This window comes from Hermetia illucens, chromosome 1, assembly GCF_905115235.1.
Source record: "Hermetia illucens chromosome 1, iHerIll2.2.curated.20191125, whole genome shotgun sequence".
Lineage (NCBI taxonomy): Eukaryota > Metazoa > Arthropoda > Insecta > Diptera > Stratiomyidae > Hermetia > Hermetia illucens.
In genome coordinates this window covers 187,590,896-187,610,108 of record NC_051849.1, presented here as the reverse complement: position 1 = coordinate 187,610,108, position 19,213 = coordinate 187,590,896, and positions in this window count along the sequence as shown.

Here is a 19,213-nt window from a genome sequence, read left to right as displayed (position 1 = left end):
GTTAGGGTCTGACCACGAAATTTTTATCATTAAACATTTTACTTCCTCTTCAACATATACCAAATGCTACGTAAAAGGTCACACTGTAATTAATTAAAATATACCATGTTGTCACAATCTCGAGAGATGCCGGGTTTTACCTAATACTAGCACTAAGTGCCAAGCATTTAGGCTCGGACGATCCTACCTACTAAGAAAAAGAGGCTCTGGTAGTAGTGATCAGCGGCAGATTACTGGGGGAATTCGTCGATAACTCCCTGCAACATCGAACACGTATGCAGCATGGTGTACTTCTGCATGGTTTGAACCAGACTGAGTGACAATCTCAACGTCAAGGGAAGCCGGGTTTTGAGCGCGCAATGAGGGTAGCGAACATATAATCGATTTTGCGGCCACCTATGATCTTGTGCTTATAAATACATGGTTTATCAAACGATTGTATCATCTCCCTACATTATATAGTCGGAATAGTAAAACGCAAATCGAATATTCTCATAAAACACCGATATTTTACCACCGTCACTGATTGCAAAGCCATCCCCTATGAGAGCAATATATCTCTCACAATACGAAAAGTCAAGTTCGAAGTATAGCGGGTGTATCAACACCACTCAGTTGGTGTTCATCAAGGAAGCGTCCACCCACCCACTCCTGTTCGTTCTTGTTATAGACACGTCCAGCACCCTATACACTGCTTTATGTAGATGATGTTTTACTAGCGTCTAATAGCAAAAATGGTCTCGATCAACTTATCCAAAAATAGAATGATCGCGTCATGCAACACCGTCTCAGATTGAATTTGAACAAAACTGAATTTTTGACGAGGGATCCCAATGAAACAGACACAATCACTGTCAGCGGCAGTGACCTGCTCAGAATTCAGCAATTTAAACATCTCCGGTCAATGCTATCAGCCAATGGAGAACTGCGTTATGAAATTGCTTCACCAATTAACGCAACCTGGATTAATAACTGGTGTTCTTTGTGATTGACATATCAACAAACGTGTCAAATCTACCGCAATGTCATCCGGCCTGTCGCTCTCTATGGTCTTGAGGGGTGAGAGACTATAAAAGACAATGAACGGCGTCTTGCGGCAATGCAGACGAAGATATTGCGTTGGACTAGTGGTGTGACACGTTTTGATCACATCCGAAACGAGATATCCGCGATCCATATGAAGTTGCACCAATCGTGGAAAAATTATGAGACAGGCGTCTTCCACGGTATAGTTACGCAATTTGCGAAAGATCGAAAATTCACTTGCCAAGATTGGTCTGGACATCGAAATCGATGGTAAGCGACCAAAAAGCCGGCCAAAACAATGGTGGCTTGACACCCTGGATGGGGATTTAAAAGCCTTGCGACTGCATCCAGATCAGACATTTGATAGAACCGAATGGCGAAACCGATCACGACGAGGCGACTACTCTTGTAAACAGGGCAAAGGCTGAAGAAAAGGAGGAAGTCATTTACAATATGGATGAGACTCTTTTTTCTGCGGTACCATCGAAAATCGGAAAGGTGATTTCGTTGCAAGACTTGAAAAAGTAAGCCAAATTGTGTCTGAAGAACGAGGGACCTTTTATTTCCGCCACATCGCGGCCATCGTTCACAGCCGTTGGTTGTTTTGGTATATGGACTAGTGAAAGCTTATTTCAAATTGCAGGGTAATGCGTGGCAGAAAACCCAAGCAGGTAAACTTCTCGAAATCAGGAACGCCTCATGGTTAGTGTGGCTCAAGTTAGACTTGACACTGACACCACGAAACATCAAAGCCGGATTCTTCAATACCGGAACATTTCCCTACAATCGAGATGTTTTTCTTGATCTAGATTATATGCATGCGATGTTCAGTGGCGAAAATAATCGAGCTATTGAGGAAGACGAAGTCAATGACGAGGATTTCCAACACAGTATAGTTAATTCGTATGAATTAGAAGTTAACGTTAGTAAGAAAATTGCGACTTCCGCTGCTACATTGCCATCCACATCATGCGAGCCGACACTTCCTTCCATTTTCAGTTCGATTCAGCCTATGCAAACTAGTCCACTAGGACGCAAGAAATCGAATAGAGGACGGCGTTCTAGGGCGTCCACCTCAGTCGACGCGGGAGGACGGACTCCGGTCCTGTCGAGAAATGGTCAAGGACGGCGTCAGGACGTAAGCAACTTAGTCCGAATAAAACGAACAAAACAAATACGTGTCTGCACGCTAAATGTTGGTATCCTAAATGGAAAAACCGAGGAACTCGCAAGAGCCCTTCGGAAAAGGCGCATTGATATCTGCGGTCTGCAAGAAACCCGATGGTCTGGTGCCAAAAGCTGCGACATTGAACGCGAACGAACACTCAATATGGTGTTGGCATTGCCATCTCAGAGGGTTTCCGTGATGCCATTAAAAAAGTCGAACGATTTGATGATCGGCTGATGAAGCTCACCATTATATCAGCTGATCGCACTATTCACTTCTTCACCGCGTACGCACCACAGACAGGTCGACCTGATGCCGAGAAAGATGCCTTCTGGCAACTTCTCGATGAAAAGAATTATTACGTGCCTGCTGACGACTAGATCATCATTGCCGGCCACCTTAATGGTCATGCGGATGAAAACACAGACTGTAACAACTGCCATGGGAGAAAGGGGTTCGGAGCGCGCAATGAGGGTGCCGAGTGTATAATAAATTTTGCGGATACCCATGAACTTGTAATTATGAATACATGGTTCATCAAACGATTGTCTCATCTTCCTATATTTTATGGTGGGAACAGTAAAGCGCAAATCGACTATATTCTCATAAGACGCTGACATTTTACCACTGTCACTGATTGCAAAGCCGTTCCCTATGACATCATCGTACCTCAACATTGGCCGTTGATTGCCGTCCTGCGAATTAAGCCGCCGATGAAATAGCGTGAGGAACGCACTGGACCGCCGCGCATTAAATGGTGGCGATTTCGTGAGAGGAAAGATGAAATTATCCCACTCACACGATTACCGACCATTACGAATGTGGAAGAATTGCGGAACCAAATTAAAGACATGATCCACAAAGCGACCTCTGTAACCCTCGGCGTCACCAAGCCGGATAAGCGGTACATCAACCAAGATACCTGGTTTTGGAATGATGATGTTGAAGTGAAGGTCCCGACAATAAAAGGCGTGTTAATTGACAGAAGAATGCCAACCGGGAAGCAAAGAAAGCAGTCGCTGTCACCCAAGCGGACTATTACAAAAACCTTTACGATAAACTGGACACTCGGGATGGCGAGAGGGATCTGTATCGATTTGCTAAAAGCCGAAACGAACGTACACAGGCTATCGAACACTTCCGTTGCGTTAATGACAAGAACCGTACTTTGCTTACCAACCGGCGAGCCGCAACGGATAGATGGCGAGAATACTTCTAACAGATTTCTACTGAAGAATTTGCTCATCCTCCACTTCCACAATCATTGCTGACATTTGGAGCAGTTCCACCTGTCAGCGCAAATGAAGTCGAGGAGCAATAAAAAGAATGAAATCAGGGAAAGCCACAGGACCTGACAACATCGCATCTGAACTCTGAAAAGGAAAGAGCTCGGACCTAACACTGCTACTCAATAAATTCTCTAATCGGGTTATTCTGGAAGGTTGAACACCATCTGACTGGCAGGAAAGTACCACTGTTCCAATATGGAAAAAGAAAGGTAATCTAGCAGAATGTTCAAATTAGCATCCAGTGAAATAACCGTGAATCAAGCCTGGTTTGTCAAAAACTGCGGAACTACTGACACAATACACGCTACGCGGTTACTTATGAAGACACACCAAGAGAAGCATCGCCCTTTTTACATTTCATTTCTTGACCTAGAGAAAGTGTTTGACCATGTGCCACACGAACTCATCTGGTATGCTTTACGACAACACTTAGTGCCAGAAGAACTCGTGCGCTGGGTTTAATTGCTCTACCATGATCCGAAAAGTAAAGTTCGAAGAATGGCGGGTGTATCAAAACCGCTTCGTGTCTCTGTTGGAGTTCATCCTGGAACACCCTCTCACCACTCCTCTTTGTTCTTGTTATGGACACGGTCACACGGGATATCCAAGATCCAGCGCCCTGTACACTGCTTCATGCAGATGATGTTTTCCTAGCATCTGATATCAAACTGATCTGGAGCAACTTGTCCAAAAATTAAATGATCGCCTCAAGCAACACGGTCTCAGATTGAATCTAAGTAAAACTGAATTTTTGACCACCAATCCCCATGAAACAGGCACAATCACTGTCAGCGGCAGTGATCTGCCCAGAACTGAGCCATTTAAATACCTCGGGTCAACGCTGTCAACCAATGGAGAACTGCGTTATGAAATTGTTTTACGCATTAACGCAACCTGGATGAAGTGGCGTTCCACAACTGGTGTTCTTTGTGATCGACGTATCAAAGTTTACCACAGTGTCGTCCGTCCTGTCCCTCTCTATGGTTCTGAGTATTGGTCGACTATAAAAGACAATGAACGGCGTCTTGCGGTAATGGAAACGAAGGTGTTGCGTTGGACTAGTGATGTGACACGTTTTGATCACATTCGAAATGAGGATATCCGCGATCGTTATGGGGTTGCGCCGATGGTAGAAAAATTGCGAGAGAAGCGTCTTCGATGGTATGGTCACACAATTCGTGCAAACGAGAATTCACTTGCCAAAATTGGTCTGAACATCGAAGTCGATGGTAAACGAGCAAAAGGCAGGCCAAAATAACGGTGGTTAGATACGCTGGATGAGGATTTAAGAGGCTCGACATAGCACCCAGATCAGTCACTCGATAGAGCCAAACGGCGAAACCGATCACGACGAGCCGACCCCGGTTACGAAAGGGGCAAAGACTGAAGAAAAAGAAGATCGGTATAGAGGGATAGGAGCCTAGGGACCGCTTCGCTGACCGCTTCGTGATTTTTTCAGTTATTTCGGTTGGGTAGGTTCTAAGAATGGGCCTGTGACAGAAGTGACCACTTTCAGCCTCCGCCCTTCCCGTTGTGCACTTGTGAACTGATAATACCTTAGAATTACAAATCGAGACCTTTCATTTGATACCCTCCAAGACTATATTAGGTGAAAAAAATGTACATCCCCCTTTTACATATATGACTGCGGCCCCTTTAAATGCTACATAGAATGATGTGGTTCACTGTATGGATATGCGCTCACAGATCCCACCAAATGTGGTGCCAATTGATATAACCGTTTTTGAGAAAAACGCGTTCGCCGGACGGACAGCTAGATAGTAAACTGATTTTAATCGGGTTTTGTTTTACACTAAACCTAAAAATGGTGCCACCAGTGGTTTAACAATATAAGCAGCAGCAAAGTGGGGGTAAGTCAAGTAAGGTTTACAAAACAAAAGTTAAAGATTTATAAATTTTCTCTGAAGTTGATAGTAGATGTTCGTTCTTTTTTTATACAGATTGGGATGCAAACCAATCATCAATAACATTTCTTCTTCCCTTCAACTGTTATAAATAAAATATGTTCTCTAATATAAATTGCTACCAAATAGGAAAAAGTATGAAAAACCACTTCTAAAAGGCTCGTAATTCTCCTAAGAGCCGACGGCAATTTATCAAAGAACGACCCTTCCGCAAAGAAAAGTGCGCCTAGCATCTGTGGAAAAATATATCTTGTACCACTTTCCAATCCTTCTCTGTAGAAAGTAACTTTTCGCTAAAAGGCAAAAAGCTAATCCCTCCAGTCATTATTCTGTATATGAAAGAAAGCGGGCTTCATCGACTTTGAATGCTCTAACGCCGTCCCTCGACTTTTCTAGCAATGAAAATGATTTTGATTGCTTTAGTCATTCAACTGCATGCACCCTTCCCTGGACATACATCCGAACAACCAGATATTTTTTCCTTTCACTGCTCAAATCCTGCTCAGCGCAGTTGAATGGTACTACCGTGTCCGGTCGAACGACTGCGCTACGCTTTGATATGTTGACAGAATTGATAAATGTCCTTGCGATGGAGGAAGGTAAAAGAGGCAATTATATCAGCTTTTGCCCAACTACCCCCTACGAGCGGGGAGGGTAAATAGATGTTCATTGTGTCATATTAGGGTAAGTGGCACTTAAGTCGAAGTTAATTTGCTAGCAATGTCAATGAGTCAAAAGATTGTTTAGAGATTAGACAACGGACGGTAAACGAAGTCGGCAAGTGAGTTATTGAGTAGCATTATTCACTCCGAACACGAAAGGCGAAATGAAGAAAGGATTTGTTCCGCCATGTCTTCCTAATCCGGTTATGGACTTTGTCTTGCTAATCCGGCTGGCTGGCTTCTAGGATTCTTTTATTGACTTTTTTAATTGACTTAGGACTGGCCTTCTGTGTCCGTTCAGACTTCGAAAGACTCGTCATCAATCTTTTCTGAGTGCACATAAAGAATCGCTACAGCTGTAGTATGAAGCGATTCAATTCCGATAGTTGACGTAGCTTATTCTCCTCACGCTTTCAAAAAGTCTTAATACTCAGGTAGAAAGTGCTCGATGTACGTTGGGTGCACTTTTCGCCATCTGTTGCATGTGGATATTCTGTTTTCACTTGGCGTCGCTAGAAGATTTGAGTACAAGAATTAAATTCGGAAATTTCGAAACTTTGATAAATTTATGCAGCCACTACTTCGAGGCTCCTCTACAAGAAGTCCTCCTCAATTTGAAACTAAAATTACAAAAGGAATTGAAAATGAACTGTTTGCACGAGAAACTGCGTTTAAATTGCCCTTGCTCAACTGGCGCCCAATGTGGGCAGGAAAAGTATCTGTTTGCAGTTGATACTTCGTCATTTCATGAGAAGATTTAATTTAGTGAAAACTATTTCCATCTCTAACTCAATTATTCCAGATTAAGAAAGCTTTCAATACTAAATTTAAATTGAAAATAAAGTCCTGTTCCTTTTTATCGAATAGTATTCTCATCCCTTCCTTCGTATTTTGATTCAAAAGTTTTAGAATTTTAAATCTGGTCTACATTAGGCAAATTTACAGCTCACTTTCGGGGAGTGTGAGTTTTATCAGGTGCTGTTGATTTGAGCTCCTCTATGTATCCTTTTAATCGAATGAAATTAACTAGGGATGCCATATATTTTTGGGAGAAAGGATACCGATAGGGAAGGATATTTGCAAATAATTAAGTCGAAAGCCATGGTTGCATTTGAACTATGTTTCCAGCCAATTATAAAAGAATATAGTAAGATACTATTGTTAGGTTTATTTGAACAGAAATCGGCATGGAACGTTTTTCGGAGCCCAGGCACCATACAGTGGCAGCCTCCTGATTTTTCTGTATGGTAGTTTCTGATAATGACCCCCTTAAAGAAACGATCACTTTCAACCCCCCGTACTCCCCACCTTTCCTACAAATGTCAAAACTAAGACCGGCCTCGAAAAGTACTAATCGATACTTTTACTTTGATACCCCACATGACTAAATTTGATGAAAAACATTTTACACCCCTTTTTGCATGTATGGGAACACTCCCCCCCCACCCCCCCCTTAAATTCAACGTAAAAGGATGTAATTCGCTGTATGTGTGAGCGTTCACAGTTCCCATCTTTCTACGAAATTTGGTGTCAATCGCTATAAACGTCTCCGAGAAAAATGCGTGTGACGGACAGACAGTGAGACAGTAAACCGATTTTAATAAGGTTTTGTGTTTACACAAAGTAGACATGTAACGATGATCGCAAAAATTTCAAGAGAGTTATGTATAAAAAAAGTAAGATTGCTTTTAGTAACTCTGGCTGTGTAAGATCGACAGAAATTGAAATGACGAGATTCAATAGACGCATCAATGAATAGAAACACCTGATTTACTCCTGAGGATTATACCTTCCGAAAGATACGCAGAATAACTGTATCTTAAGACTTGGACCAGTAATAACCACGACAACAGGGGAAAAGTTATAAAAAATTTGCAGGAAGTTGGAAAACCATCTCGTGTACAACGCATCCGGAAAAATGCTACACTGGCTCTCACCATGAAGAATTCCGGATAGACTGACACCTATTTTCTTTGGTGATATAATGTTCTACTATAAGAAGGAAATGGATGCCGCAATAATCGCAATCAACAGAGACCCTGGAGATGAAACATCAGCAAATGATCTTCACAACCACCTGACGAACGTTATCAAAAATACGGGCACAAACGTACTTGGTCCCAGCCCCAAAAAAAGTCGAAACGGCGGGTTTGACGATGAATGTAAGCTAGTAACGGAGCAGAAGAAAGCCGCATACCGAATAATGTTGCATTCTCAAAGAACGCGGGCACGTGCCGAGACTTATCATGAACCCCATCGAGCGGAGAAGCAACTTCACAGACGGAAAAAGGAGGCCTGGGAGAACCAAAAGCTCCGTGAACATGAAAAATGCAGGGAGCAGCTGCACCAGGCGCGCAAGTTTCACCAACAAGTCAGCAGGATGAAACCTTGTACACTTCGATGTTCGTCCTGCCGAGACAAATACGGAAATCTGATTTTTAACATGGGCATATTGGAGCGATGGGTTGAGAACTTTAATGAACTACTGAACAACCAGAACAGGTCCAGCCAACTGATGACAACGGACAAATACTGCCACCACCAAGTGTTGAGGAAATAGTCCGTGCAATTCAACGGCTTAAAAATCATAAATCGCTAGGAGCCGATTGAATTACAGCCGAATTGGTTTAATATGGAGGCGACCAATTACCCCAAGTGGTTCATCAACTGATGTTCAAGATATGGGACAACGAATTAATGCCTGACGACTAGTAAAGAGGCACTATCTGTCTCATACATAAACAGGGAGATATCACACAGTGTAGCAATTATAGCGGTATCACGTTACTGAGTACCATCTATAAGATATTCTCCGCTATCTTGCTAGGCCGAACAGCCCCATATGCCCAGAATATCATTGACCCCTACCAAAGAAGCTTCACTCCAGGCAAATCAGCAACAGATCAGATTTTCTCTCTGCGCCAAGGGATGGAAAAACTGTTGGAATATGGACATCAGTTGCACCATCCTTTCATCAACTTTAAAGCCGCCTATGATAGCATAGCCAGGGTAAAAATGTACACGGCCATGAGAGAATTCGTTATCCCGACGAAATTGATAAGACTGACTAGGCTGACCATGACCAATGTGCAAGGTCAGATAAAAGCAGCAGGATCAGTCTCAAGACCATTCGATATCAACAACGGTCTACGACAAGGGGATGCCCTATCATGCGTCCTCTTTAACCTGGCCCTGGAAAAAGAGATCCGTGATGCTGAGGTGAATGCAAGAGGTACGATCCTCTTTAAGTCCACCCAGCTACTGGGCTACGCTAACAATATCGACATCATGAACGTACAAACTGCCTTCATGCAAATCGAGCAGGCAGCGTGAGATCTTGGGCTGCACATCAGTGGAGACAAGACAAAATATATGGCGGCAATGTCAGCACCAAACCATACATCTTTGGGACCGTTGATAATAGGGTCAAAAATCACAACCATTACCAGCTACGATGATGAAATCCGCGCACAGTTGGTGGCAGCCAACACAGCCCTTTCATTTTATACCCCACATGACTATATTCGGTGAAAAAAAATGTTACATTCCCTTTTACATGTATGGGGACCCCCCCGCCCCTGAATCTCAACATAAAAAGATACCACTGACTGCATGTCTAGGCGTTTACAAGTCCCACCTTTTCACCGAATTTCGTGTAAATTGGTATAGCCGTTTCTGAGAAAAGTGCGTGTGGCAGACAGACAGACAAACCGAGCCAGAAGAGCGGCTCAGAGAGCGGTAGGCAGAATCGACCAAAAGCAAAAGGAGCGCGCCTACAAGGAAGCCCGCAAAACCCTCAAGCTTGCCATCCAACGGTGCAAGAGGGAAAGCTTTAAGGAGCTCTATTCGAAAGTGGACGTAAACCCGGGGGGGGAGAGCTTAGAATCGTAATGGGGCGATTCAGAAGCCGATCATCTTCGTTGATCACGTGCCATTTGCTCTTATTGAAAATTATCCAGGGGTTATTCTCACAGCAAGAGGAGGGCATAGATAGCTTCCATCGACCTCTGAACGACGCTAGTCACCAGTGACGAGCTGCTGGAGATCTGTGCTAGGATAGGAAATAACAAAGCTCCGGGTCTGGATGGCGCTCCGAATAGGGCCCTTGAGCTTGCCGTGAAATCCAGACCGGGCATGCTCGCTGAATTGTTTGAAGCGTGCATGTCTGAGGAGATATTTCCTGCATCATGGAAATGACAGAAGTTGGTGCTACTGCCTAAGGCTGGCAAACCTGCAGGTGAGCCAACCTCCTAAGGAGACTGTGGGAAAAATGCTAGAGCGAATGATCTATAAGAGATTACTCCCGGTTTTTGCGAGTCAGGGAGGTCTCTCAGATCGGCAGTATGGGTTCCGTAAAGCCATATCAACCATTGATGCCATCAAAATGGTTACTGGCTTGGCCGAAGATGCAATTCACGGAAAGGGCAGCAGGATCACTCTGAAGACCATTTGACATCAACAACGGTCTACGACAAAGGGATGCGCTATCATGCGTCCTCTTTAACCTAGCCCTCGAGAAGGTGATCCGTGATGCCGAGGTAAATGCAAGAGGTACGATCCTCTTCAAGTCCCAACTACTGCCCTATGCTGACGATATCGACATCATGGGAAGAACAACCCGAGACGTATAAACTGCCTTCATCCAGATCGAGCAAGCGGCAATCGGCGCGAGATCTTGGGCTGCACATCAATGAAGGCAAGACAAAATATATGGTGGCAACGTCAGCACCGAAGACGAATCAACCAACAACATCAAACCGCACTGGTCAAACACAAACACGAACAAGAATAAGGATAGGAGAATACAACTTTGAGACCGTTGACAATTTCTCCTATCTAGGGTCGAAAATCACAACCGATAACAACTACGATGATGAAATCCGCGCACGGTTGTTGTCAGCCAACAGAGCCTCTTTCAGCTTACAAAGACTGTTCCGCTCGAAACGTCTCACCATAGGGTCAAAGCTCTTACTGTACAAGACTATGATCTTGCCAGTCCTCATGTATTCTTCGGAAACTTGGGTTCTTAGCAAGAAAAATTGCGAACTCTTGGCCGCGTTCGAGAGAAGAATCCTCCGAAGAATTTTTGGCCCCCTACACGAAGATGGATGATTCCGTAGCCTACACAATGACGAAATCTATGAGCGATACCATGACCGTCCGGTTGTGGATAAAATCCGGCTCAATAGGTTACGGTGGGCGGGTCACTTAATCCGTATGGATCAGGATGATCCCACCCGGAAAGTCTATAAGGGCAATATCTATGGTAGAAAAAGAAGACGAGGCAGACCCTGCCTAAGATGGAGCGATGGCGTGGGTCAGGACGCCAGACAGCTTTTAGGGATATCGAATTGGTGGACCTCGGCGCAAAACCGAGATGTCTGGAGTTCCTTATTAAGGCAGGCCTAGACCGGATACCGGTTGTTGCGCCGTTGATGATGATGATGATGAGTGACCCTGGATGTGAGAAATGCATTCGATTCGGCCAATTGGAACCTAACACGGGAATCTCTGGCGAATATTGATATTCCCGCTTATCTTGCAGCTATTGTTGACAGCTATTTACAAGAACGGAGACTTTGGTGTGACACCGATGACGGACCCTAGGAGTACGTTGTCTTCACGGGTGTCCCACAGGGCTCCGTACTGGGTCCACTGCTGTGGAACATCATGTACAACGATGATCTTAATCTTCCCATTCCGGAGAAAGCCAGGGTGGTGGGCTACGCCAATGATATAGCACTGGTTGTGGTCGCAAAACATCTCAAAGATGCTGAGTTATACTCATGCGAAGCGATCAGTGCTGTTAAAGGTTGGCTAGACAGTTCTGGCCTGACACTTGCGGAGAAAAAAACGGAAGCGGTCCTCTTCACCAAGCGCCGTAAAAGAAATTTTGCCCAAATTCAAATTGGGAATCATATCATCACTTCTAAGCCTACGATCAAATACTTGGGAGTGATGATAGACAGACGGACAGACATTGAACCGATTTGAATAAAGTTTTGTTTTGCAATCAAAACCTTAAAAACTATTAACTGTCTCACCATAGGGTAAAAGCTTTTACTGTACAAGAAAATTTGCGAACTCTTGGCGGCGTTCGAGAGAAGAATCCTCCGAAGAATTTTTGGCCCCCTACATGAAGATGGATGATTCCGTAGCCTACGCAACGACGAAATCTATGAACCATACCAAGACCATTTGGTTGTGGGTAAAATCTGGCTCAATGGGTTACGGTCGGCGGGTCACTTAATCCGTATAGATTAAGCGACCCGATCCAGGAGTGAGGACGATCCAGGCCGGGAAGTCTAAACGGGCAATATATATTTTAGAAAAAGACGACAAAGCAGATCCTGTCTGAGATGGAGCGATGGCGTAAGCCAGGACGCTAGACAAATTGAGGGATATCGAATTGGTATACCTCGGCGCAAAACCGGGCTGTCTGGAGTTCCTTATTAAGGCAGGCCTACACCGGATGCCGGTTGTTGCACCGTTGTTGATGAAGATGATGATTTCCTCTGAACTGTAAGTGGTTGATCTACAAATCGGCGCTTAAGCCTGTATGGACTTATGGAATTCTACTAAGGGGCTCTGCTAAACCTTTTTTAGATAAACCTGCTTCAGCGATCTTAGTCTGAAATTCGGAGATGTATATCCGGCGCTCGCTAGTATTTTCGGAATGTTGATCTCTATAAAGACTTAGAGTCCAGAACAATAGTGAAAGAAATTGAGCGTTCCGCTAATAAACACGTAGCCAGACTAAACAGTTACCCCAACACAATGGCTAAGAGAATTTAGTCTCATCGGAAATTCAAGCAGCTGGAAAGGATTGACCCCCTGGACCCCGGAAAGGTGCCTGCACTAGCATTAGTTTAAAACTTTTGCTTTTTTTACATAATAAAATTAATATTGGTCACCACTGATGGGAACCCCTTCGTGAATACTTACGCCGTGGATCTTTCTTCCCAATCGATCTTCTTTTATTTTTCAAGGGGTAAACCCTTTGTTTTCAAAGTTTCGTGCAGTCCCATATATCGGTAAGAGGACTCAAAAATTTTTGCAAATGACTCGTGAGGGACCGGAGCATCCAAAAGCCCGGAGGGGTGTACAACCGCATGTTGTCGAACACTGCTATGAAGCTTCAAAATTTGCCAGCAATTTTCTCAACCTTTTAGGTTTTAAAGATAGCTCTGCCCTCTTAGTGGTACCTATCAAGAATCCGGTATCTGACAGTTCACCCAGATCCAACCTTGAACAATTGACAAGCCGCTATAAAAGTACTACCCAGTAATTTTGTTTTTGCCTCATGAACTGTACTTCAGACTTTGACACCTACTAAGATTTACAAATACGATGCAATTAAAAACTGTTCCTTTATTTTCCTAAAAGATCTTCAACCTAGAATCATGATAAAACTGAAACTAAACTGACTTTTCTTCCTCAAAGCGCTATAGATTAACTCCATCCCTGGCCTACTTGATGCATTCAGTGGGCGACAGTTCTAACAAAGTATTACGATTACTACTATTGTAAGGATGCGAGAATCCCAGGAAGAGTTGATACCTCTAGCATGAACTGAACATCCCCGTCTTTCTGAGTATAGTTCATCCCCATTGGTTCCTCCTTTTAGCAAAAAAGGAAGAATGTCTTACTTTAAAACGAGGAAACAAAGATTGCCATTGGAAACGAAAAAAGTACATCTAACTGGGTCGATCAGGAAAACTTGTAGCATATATCAAGATCGAAAATGCAGTATTCTCACTACCTTCTCGAAAGATATAAATCCTAGGACGAATGCTGAAAATTAGAACCTTTTATGGCATACTAGTTCAAGGATGGATAGGAGGCTCTACTCTACCGAACGGAATAAGAATGAGGCAAAAGAACACTTACTCCATAGGGGAAAGCAGGGGATCGGTGAAGTTATAAAGATAAAAGAACTCTAGTTGGAGTTGAAAAAAATTTGAAAGACTATCTATCCGGCAACCCAAGAGAGAAACTTGGAGCCATTTACAAAAATTTCACTTTAAGGCCCCACGTTGGGCGCCATTAAGTAAAAGTCCAGCCACTAAATTATTTCGAAAACGTCTGAAATACTACGTCAAACAAATGGAAGAATAAGGCAAGGAAGTTATTTTACTATAAAAGCCATCCAAGCATTCTCCACATGCTTCTCATAAACGGTCGATACAATTTCACAAATTTCCTACCTATGAAGGAAACGAAGAGTTCTGAAGTACATTATGATTCTGCTCTGGTGGGATTTAAAGTATTTATGGTGGGATAGGATAACCACTGCAATCCTTAACAAAAAATTGACTTTATTTTCCACTGCTCTAATTTCATGGTAGCCTCTGCAAAAATAGAGAAAGAATCAAGCATCCAGCATACGAGCAGACTGAAAAGCTAATCCTAACGGTTACTATATGCATATTTAATGACCTTACACTTCGCAAATGCAAGCCACAATAATGCCTATAATACCTAACATTTGTTAGAATGCACTTATCTACAGCAAACAACTCCAACAAGCCCGTTGTACTCCGTCCAAGCCTCTGTGTATTATGGCTAACCGCAAGAGCATCATCCTTAAATAGGATCAGATGCAGATAATAAGGCACCTAAATCGCTTTGCCATGGTGTTTCCTAATCTAAGCGAGTCTGTCCAAGAACAGGGTATACAGTGGCAAGGTAAGCGGTGAAATGAAGGAAAATCGCTTAGTCATTGCCAAATCTCCAAACAAGGAGCGCACTAGGAGCCATGTTCTGGCACTTTAACCATCTGCTGGGATTTCTGCCGGATTCAGCCAAGCGTTAAATTCAGGACTCACGGGCCAATAGTAAGCCGCTTTCACCGTTCTCAACGAAAGCAACGAAGAATCGTATCATTTCAATCTTGACTGGAAAATTTCTTTTTTTTTTGGTTTTATTAAATTTGAGTTAAATATATTTGGAATCTTTTATCTCGGAGATCCTGTTTACTTATTTGGTTAACATTTCATTGGCGCCAACCAGATTAGTGATTGAAGGAGTTTCTTTTCCACTTTATTGAAAATGCGCTTCCAGCCATGTGGAATGCTTCCAGATTGGGATCATGATATACACATTGAATAAATGGACCAAGATGAATAGATATTTCGATAAAGGGATGCCACAACCTGCGTTTAATTACCAACGTGACTGGCAGTAAATTGTTATATTTTTTCTACTTTATATTGGAATTATAGATTTCCCTCATTTTCAAAATTTTAGCATGATTTTCCAGTAGCACAATTTAGCAAAAAAATAATTTTCTAATCGCATTTCCAAACATTCATTGATCAACTCAAGGCGATTATGGTACTGTAAGTAAGTCATCCCCACAGAAAGATAATAGCGATGCGCAAATATCATGCATTGCATTATGTAAAATAACGTACAGAATCGTAAATGCAAAACGCAATTCTCCTTGAATTCATAGAAATTGCTGGTTAGATACATTCATGCATTGATAGAATTTTCTGGTATCTGAATTGAGAAGCGAAATATGAAAATTCTATTCTGTCATAAGCATCCGCATTCGCATAACATTGTACGTAGATACATGCAATTGTATGCTTTTATTCCCTATACGATGCAAAGATTCAGAAATTTTGAAGCAAACAAAATTCCATGTTTCTGGCATTCAAGATACAAAGAGAAAGTCAACGCTATTCTACTTTATGCACAACGAAGCGAATAGTCACAAAATGTACATAATTGGAACCATCAAGCAGCTTCATGTCAGCAAAATTAAGTCAAATATATGGCATCTACTATAAAGCTGGAAAACATATGCAGAACTCATCAAATATGCTACTCAAAAATGTTCAGATAACGTCCTAAGTATCTTTACTTTTCAGGGCCACAACATTTTATCTTCCTTTGACCTTTGAACCAAATGATGCACTAACTATAAACCTGGATTCAGTAAGTACCGCTGAATTCAATTTGTCACGGAAGATGCGGTTGAGTCTTCTTGTTTGGATAAACTTTAGGTAGCTCTTCTTCCCGAAAATGTGCAAGCAAGAATCCACGATAATGCATAGTGGATGGAATCGCCCAAAATAAAAGGCAAGTTAAAAAATTCTTCTCATTCAAGAATTAATAGGCTTCCATTCCATTGACCCGAATTCTTCTCATTAACAATGAATATCTTTGGTTAGACGTGCCCAATCTTAGATCAGAAATTATAGTGAATGATTTAATGCCAAAAATTGACTCATTCCCAACCATTATGGAGCCAGCCTATTAGCCTTTTCACTACTAATGGCATTCTAGTAATCTGGGACCCATATCATTCTAGTAATCTGAGACCCATATCAAGAACGTTTCCATGAAATAGCCGAATTTAAACAGCAACTAACGACAACTTTATTGACCGGATTTATATAACTAATCGCCTGTAAGGCCCCATCAGTTTTGTCGCAATTATTCCGCCTCCAATAAAATCCCGAACATCTTCGGCTCAAATGTGGTCACCATTTTTCTGATGACTTTGATCCTTTCGGTAAGTAAGCTTTCTGAAAATACCCCTAAGTCCTATCCCCCTTTCATAACTAACTCATTAATGTAGACAACCACTTAAATAATGTCAAAGCACTCGAGGAGTGAAGATCGAAAACCATTCTGAAAATTTTATGGACCTCGGACATCGGATCCGAATGATTCAAATGAAAGTACAGCCATAGGGTTAGCTATCTTCGCACGAACCAGTGATTCCATGCCTATCGACCTGAGCACTGCGATCCCCAATGAGTCGCTCACGATATATGGAGTGGCGTAGCAAACCTAAGAAAGCTTCTCGATGAGGAATGAACAGCGAGTAACTGCTACACATCCGAACACACTGGAACTTATGATTGGAAACTGGAATTGGGCCTTGTTTCCAGAGGTGCCTCCGTTCCTAATTTTTGTGGTCTGCTCCCTTGCATACGATATGCTGGTACAAATTCCATAAAAAACAAAAACATCAAAACTGCGTTTGGGCCGAGTAGGAAAATACATCTTTCGCTGCATGACCCTACAAAGGAGGTATCAATAGCTGACACACGTGACAAGACTCTAGGGCACGTACGGTCAAATACTGAGAAAGTCTCGAAAAGTCATGCGACTCCCAGTATAGGCACCGCAACTGCAGTACCCTGTTCCCTGGAGTCGATTGAAACTGGACACATGACTGTGGGTACAGGCTGAGTTAGAGCCTAATCGACCGCCTTTGCCAGATGTGAAGAAAAAAGACCTATCTGAAAATACGCAGCAATTGGAGCTTTTGAGATGTGCAACCTTCCTCCCAAAACTACGTCAGCAAAGTCATAACCCCCCACCCCAATTTGTACGTACGAAAAAGGCAACTATATGAAAAAGACAACTTTGAGCTATTGTAACTTTATTAATAATGGTACGACTTTGAGATATCGTGCTTCATACTATAGTCTATATTACTGCAAATTTTGTAGATCTGGAATAAAGCTAAGGGGGTTTCTAGTCAATTTCTCCTACAAAATAATAATATACTATTGTTGACGTAATTTGAGTATTTTGAGGCATGGACTCCGCAGCTACATTATTTTTTTTTCAGATTTTTCTATCCATTCTCAGGAACTATTTATTCCGAGAATGGATCCGTTAAAGAAGTCACCACTTCCGACCCCCACCCTTCCCTCCTTTTCCACAAATATCGAAACTGAGAATGGCTTCGGATAGTACTAAACGAGGTCTTTCATTCAATACCAAACATGACTATATTCGGTAAAAAAAATTTGATACCCCCATTTGTATGTATCAACGTAGTAAGATGTAACTTACTACGTTTGTCAAATTTCGTGTCAAAGGGTAATGAGTGACTGTGAGTGAGACGGCTAAACTTAACCACTTCCTGACAAAGCTAACGTTTGGTGCCCATGCGCCAAGCCATCTGCTGCGTGAAATAAAGCAGCTGGGTGGTGACAATGTTGGCACCGAGCTGCTACAGTCTTTATAGCTGCAGAGACTTCCACAGAACACATAGGGTATCCAGCATTTGCGGATTCGTAGCTGACACCTCGGACAAAGTTCATGAGATCCACGTGCGACCCATGGTTAAAAAAGTTTCTCGCAACAGTGGCTCAGCTGCAGCAAACGGTGGCAGGGTCACACAGCTACCATCTCTGAGTTGCCAGAGGTCGTCGGTGTTTGTGTTGGGGAGAAGAACTAGATCAAGGTCTACACCCACCTCGCGAAATAGGCGATCAGTTCGTAGGTCGTCGGGGCCTTCAACAACTATCGGGCATGCTGGTACCATCGTATATCGGATATAAACATAGCCATCTTAGGCGCGCATTTCCTGTGCCACCATGAATTGCTAGTGGATATACATAGCTCCCTCATAGACCCCACAACTTTCCTTAGATCATCAGGAAAAGTCTCATCCTGCTCACCCAGCACTCTTTCCATTATTTTTTGAAAACGCTGCCGACACGCGAATTCGAGCACTTCTTCAAAAATACCGCAACATTACTACCGAGCGTACTATAGTCTCGCTGAACCTGTTAAGCACTATTAGCTCCCCATTTTTCGCTAAAGTGTGTCCATTACCACCGCAGAAACTCGCAGTTGAGCGGAAATAGTTCGAAGAATTTCTTAAGCAAGGTATTTGCAGGCCTTCAGACAGTTGTTGGTCTTCACCACTTTATATGGTCCCTAAATCCAATAGCGACAGACCGTTACCCCATCCCACTCATTTCAGATTTTGCGCACTCTATTGCAAACCGCCGTATTTTCTTGACCTTGGGCTTAGTTAAGGTAACACTATCAGATAACTGTAGCTCTCGAAAACGTTCAAAAAATGGCAATATGCACACCTTTCGAACTCTTCCAGTTCACTAGCATAACTTTTGGGCTGTGCAACGCCGCACAAACCTTTCAAACATCGTTATCGTAAGCTTAAGTACTGAGGAAGAAAGTAAGTAGCTTTCGAAATACGTATTTACTAACTATTAAAATATATTGTAGTAGGAGCAAGCTACCTAGTTTTATTTTTACTTTCAAAGATCGTTTACTCTGTCCTGCTAAACCTTGACTTCTGTTTCATAAATTTGGATGATGTTCTATCTTCCTTTGAGTCCAAGCGTCTAGAACACTTCAAGT